The sequence below is a fragment of the Lolium perenne genome, chromosome 4, assembly GCF_019359855.2.
Source record: "Lolium perenne isolate Kyuss_39 chromosome 4, Kyuss_2.0, whole genome shotgun sequence".
Classification (NCBI taxonomy): domain Eukaryota; kingdom Viridiplantae; phylum Streptophyta; class Magnoliopsida; order Poales; family Poaceae; genus Lolium; species Lolium perenne.
In genome coordinates, this window is record NC_067247.2 from 145,247,609 (window position 1) to 145,253,747 (window position 6,139).

At 44.9% G+C, this 6,139-nt stretch overlaps 1 pseudogene; it reads left to right on the forward strand.

The window, feature by feature from the left end:
* The first annotated feature begins 334 nt into the window (after positions 1-334).
* On the forward strand, positions 335-4,844 carry LOC139839157 (uncharacterized; annotated as a pseudogene).
* The last annotated feature ends 1,295 nt before the right edge of the window (positions 4,845-6,139 follow it).

Below are 6,139 nucleotides of genomic sequence, written 5' to 3' on the forward strand. Positions count from 1 at the left end.
AAATATACAAAATTTCAATTATGGAACTATTTGACACTATTTCAAATAGTGTCCTATCTAACCCTAACCTGCCCCAAATCTCTCTCTCTGGTCCCCTTGACTTCTCTCACCCTAGCCCATGCATAGCAACCCTAAGAGGGGGGCCAAAACCACCATGGACATGGCCATGCCGGCCATGCCACACATGGCACTCCCCTCTCCCTTCTCTTCCTCCCCAGCCCTGTCCACCATGCCCATTGGCGCCACCTAGCTCCTCTACACACGCCTACACCAGCCCTGGTCGAGGAAGAGGCCGACAGCCGCCAGAACACGCACGCTCAGGAACGGCCACGGCATGCCGAGGACGTCGCCCGTGGACATGCCCTGGCCACGCGCCGCCCCATCCCTCTGCGCCACCCCCGGACCCCCAGGCTACACGTCGAGCATCGCCACCATCCCTGCAACCCGCCAGACACGCTCCAAGGCTCGCGCAAGCTCTGTCGCCGACAACCACCTCGCCGTTTCTTTCGCGCCCGTGCCGCCAGGACTCGTCGTCGCGCTAGCTCGCCAGGCCGTCCCCCACCTCATTCTCTAGCTCCCTAGCACCGCCTGGACGCCGCCTAGCTCGCGCTGACGTCGCCGACCCACTTCCTTCGCCGGAGTTGCCGTGCCACTGTCACCCTCGCCGCACACCCCACGGCCACCTCGCGTCCTATAAATACAACCTTCCCCGTGCCCAACTCTTCACACCAACATTGCTCCCCTCTCTCTTCTCAAGCTCCTCGTCCACTCCTCTCACTCGATTAGCCACCGGAGTCGTCCAATTTCGTCACCCGAGCCCGCGGGGGTGCTGAGATCACCGCCGTCGAATTAGGCCACCATCGGAGACGCCGCCGGTACCAGCTGCTTCCCCTTCCTCGACAACATCGTCGTCGCACGTCGCCGACCCTCGCCGGAGCTCCAGCTCGCCGCCGACCCCCTACCTCCGCCGCGGTAGCAAGCCCTTCTCCTCGACGGAGACGACACGCCTCGACCGTCCGATCGCCAGCTAATCCTACGCCCTCTTTAAATCATATCGTTTCGGTAAGTACCCTCACTGACATGCGGGCCCCTCTGTCAGGAGGCCCGTGGCGTGTGAAACGTTACTGGGCTGGCCCCCTGGCGTTTTAAACATTTTGGCCCACTCCATTTCCCGCCTAAGCCCATCTATTCAAATCTGGTTAAATAATTTGGCAGAAATTTAAATACTTGTCCTGTTTTAGAAATTAAATAGTTTCAATTCTACCCTACCAAATTTGATGAATTTTAGGTTTTTGGAAAGCTTGTAAAAATATCTATCCAACCCCACTGGTCCCACTTCAAAAATCTGTTGTAGAATTAATCTGATAAAAAGAAGAAGGCAGGGACTTTTCCATATTCAAATAATTACTAAAAATCAACCAAAATAGATATTAAGTTAATTCCAACTCCAATAGCTCACATTTGACTTACACTATTTGTTTCTGCAAGAAAAGGATGTGGTCATTTTTCATGATCATGCCCTAGTTTAATTAATGGGCAATATGGCTAGTTTATTTAAGTGATATTGTCCAAAACTATTATGTAAATTATATGAAGTGTTTCACTTCATTTAAATCTTGTCCCAAATACTTTCATATGAAGTATTGACCCCTGGTCAAATACTCTCAAATGAAATGCTTGGTGAATTTAAATCATAATAGGCATTATTAAATGGTATGAGGTATTCCTCATTTAAATCAATTCCTCAAATGATGATGATGAATGGTTGACTTATGTCAACATGATTTCATGTATAATTGTTTGAGGAAATTAAATCTTAAGAAGATTCAATGAGAGGAAATTATTTCTCAAAAACTATATGGAAACTATCATTTACATATATAAGGAGAGAAGTTATTCTCTAACACTAAGTAAGAAACCCTAGATTAATTTTAAGTAGCAATGTTAAGTAATGATGCTAGATCATTTGGAGTGAGCCATTAAGGCTAATTAAGGATACTTAAGTATTGTTTGGTGATTGTATCCTCGTATTCGTATATAGACGCTAGTGCCGGAGAATACCAGGAAGAGGAAGGATTCTACCCAGAAGAAGAAGAGCACTTTGACCACCTCAACAACCAAGGCAAGCTAACACCAATGCAAGCTAGACTATTGCAAGTTATAATGTTGCAAGCTAATATTCTTGCAAAGTGCAAAGCCCTTTGGGGCAAGGCACCATAGTCTTACCTTTTCTTACCCTAAGCCTATCCCAAGTTTCTACATTACAAGTTTTACTTGTTGTTTTCCAAGAGTTACTTTTATAGTTAACTTTGGTCAAAGTAAAGAAGTTTACTAGAGTAGTAAAGTTAGTCTCAATCTAGCAAAGCAAGATAGCACCCCTCATGATTAGAGCTAGCGCTAATGAATTAAAACTTGACTACTCTAGATGGGAACAAGGTGACTTGAACTGAAATTTGAAACCTTGGAATGATGAAGCATTCCATTGAATGATTTTTGAAGGTGAATATGATAAAGAGAAGATGGTGATTTTTGATAAAACTGATATTGGTTTGAATGCGATACCTTTCCAATATTGACTACCCCCACAATACCTGATTATGGGTAGGGCTTAACTGGAAGTTTATGCATCTTAGTATGGGTTCCCTCTGAACACACATCATAGGGGTTATGCTTGAGGCTGCCTCCGTTGTTGAGAAAAGATGTGAATTGAGGTGAATTGTACGGCCAAGCCCTGTGCAGTTTCCAGGTTGACAGTTGGTCTTCACTGGGAGGCCAAGCTCATGGGGAGAGGTGCTCATACTAGGATTTGTAAGTGAAAGGTTATGGTTGATGATCCGCGTACTGTGTTACGATGATTCAGGGTAATCCCGACGGATGAAATCAAATGTTGTGGCACAAGTGTGCAACCTCTGCAGAGTTTCAATCTATTCGAATAGCCGCGTCCACTTCAAGCATGTGACGGTTGGAAAGGCCATACAGTTTCTGATGTCAAATTCTTGAAAATGATGTTGAAATGAAATGGGTGAAATGAATGGTGAAGTGGTGAATTGAATTGAAATCACCACTTGAATGGTGGGAATGACACTAATGTTCCCACTTGAGTTAGTTAGCACTTGAATAAGGTTTTACTCAAATACTTGTGAACGAAAATTGGCTTTATGCAAATAAACTAGGGCTTAGCACCCCCTTACTAGAATTGTTGGCACTCACATTAGTATTAGTTTGCGAGTACTTTAAAGTACTCACGGCTTTGTCCCTGGCTATTCAAATGGCCAGACTACGAAGAGGAGCAGAACTATCAAGATGATGGCAACCAGGACGTCTACGAAAACTAGGGAATCTTCTGACGTCAGACGTTGGCCTGTGGACTAGAGAGTCCCTTCTACTTACGCTTCCGCTATGAAACTATGAACTTTGTGTCCGTTGATCAATAGATCAACTATTTGTGTAATATTGGATCATGTGATCCCTATCTATAAGACGACTATGGTATGTAATGAATGATGACTTATGATATTCAACTGTTATGTCTCGCAACAACAATATTCCTGGGATTGCGATGTATGGCATAACAGGCATCTGGACTTAAAAATCCGGGTGTTGACAGTTACCAACTATCTAAGTTGGTCTCAGAGGGCAATGTTGGTTGTGGATCAGAAAGATCTTTATGGGTACTTATTGGGGACTGTCAAAAAACCAGGAGACAAGACTAGTGCTGAGGGAAAGAAGTGGAAAACCGTCAACTCTCTGCTTATTGGGTGGCTGTTGAACTCGGTGGTGCCCTCCATTGGGCGTTCCGTGGAGGGTTTGTCCACAACTACTGAAATATGGAAGACCTTGTCTATCCATATTACTCTGATAAGGGAAATATCATGCTCATTGCTCATATTGATGGGAAGATTCGCCATCTCCGCCAGGGGGACATGACAGTGATGGCATATGTGCCAAAGCTGCAAGCCTTATGGGCTGATTAGGATAACTGTGACCCTCTCGAACTCTATGATGCAGCCTCCATCGAGTCAGGGCACAAGTGGATAGCACGCAGGCGTGTGCTAAAGTTTTTGGAGGGGCTAAGTAAGTGTTATGATGGCAAAAAGGCATCTCTACTGCACTACACCTCCTTGCCCACTCTTGACGAGGCCATTGCAACAATGGCTCAAGAGGAGGTGCGGCTCTCTCTGGAACCAGCTCCAACGTTTGCCGTGACCGAGCGTAGAGAGTGGAAAGATACTAGGGACTGTTTCATTTGTGGGGAGACTAGTCACCTGAAGTGGTACTGCCAAACTCGTGGTAGAGGCAGGGGATATAATAGAGGGGGAAGTAGCAGGATGACAGGGTATAGAGGTGAATACTCAGGACGTCAAACTTCTAGAGGTAGAGAAGGACACACCGGAAACTTCGGTGGTCAGAGTGCACACATGGCGACTGAAGTGGACAATGAGACGTCAAAGGATGCAAAAGTGGATGGTGCTGCCTATGGAAACTTTGCTAACTTGGTCTCCACGGATGAAGGTAATTCTGAAAAGGCATCCCTTGCTACTAATGAGAATGATACAGAATGGATTCTAGACCCTGGCGCATCTAAGCATGTTGCGGATAAATTTGGTGTGTTTGAGTCTTACATTAAGCATCCTCCTACTCACAAAGGAACCATTCAAACTGCTCATGGTACAAAACAACCTGCTGTTGAAGAAGGCACACTAAAGTGCACTTCAAACATCTCTTTGTCATCTGTTTTACACGTCCCAGTGTTTCCTGTTAATTTGCTCTCTCTGAGTGCTCTCATTTATGACATAGACTGTAGTGTGACTCTGAACAAGTTTGGTGTCGTGATTCGGGAGTGAAAGACGAGGCAGATGCTTGGGACTGGCACCAGGCGTAAGGGGCTCTGGTATCTGGAAAAGGGGGTGCAGCCAGAGTTGGTGTATGCTGCAACCATGGATGACAAGGAAATAAAGGCTATGATCCATCACTGTAGGATGGCGCATGTGTCTTTTGATAAGATGAGTAGAATATTTCCTGATATTATGTGTGGAATAAGCAAGGGCAAGTTAACATGTGATGCTTGTCACATAGGTATGCCAAATAGGCATGCCAAATAAAGCACCCGGGTTATCTGGAGAAGACGTGAGGCCCACGACCCGAAACTTTGGAGGCCCAGAAGCCCAGAGAATTTCGGGTAAGGAAAATAGAGTTGTATTAGGAATAATTGTCAACACCCGGATTTTTAAGTCCAGATGCCTATTATGCCATTCATCGCAATCCCAGGAATATTGTTTTTGCGAGACATAATAGATTGATATCACAGAACATCATTCATTACAACATCATAATAGTCTTACAAATAAAAGGGATCACATGATCCAGTCTCATTACAATAATAGTTGATCTATTAATCAATTACAAAACACATAGCGGAAGCGAAGTAGCGGTTGTGGTCCATCTGTTCCACATGCAACTGTTGACGTCAGGAGTGGTCCTAGTTGTCGTAGACGTCCTGCTGTCCTTCATAGTCTGGCCATTTGAATAGCCAGGGGCACAGCCATGAGTACTTTAAAGTACTCTCAAACTAATACTAGTGTAAGCACTGTCAACTATAGTAAGGTGGTTCTAGCTCTGGGTTCATTTGCATAAAGCCAGTTTTATTTCATCAACATTAAATAAACAAAGACTCTTCATTTTCCTAACTTAACTCAAGTGGGAACATTAGTGTCATTCCCACAACCCTGTTGTGATTCAAAGTCAAAGTCACCTTTCAATTCAAGTCACAAGTCACCATTCATATTTTGGAAAAGTTCTGATGACGGAACAGTATGACCTTTCCAACTGTCCATGACCGTGGACGTGGCTATTCGAATAGGTTTACACTCTATAGAGGTTGCACACTTGTGCCACAACATTTTATTGCATCCGTCAGGGATAACCCTGAATAATCATAACTCAGTATGTGGATCATCAACCATTAACCTTTCACTTACACACCCTAGTATAGGCACCTCTCCCCATGAGCTTGGCCTCCCGGTGATAGCCAACTGTTATCCCGGGAACTGCACAGGGCTTGGGTCGTACATTCACCTCATTTCACAACATTTCACTTTTAACGGAGGCAGCCTCGGCATAACCTCTATGACGCTTATTT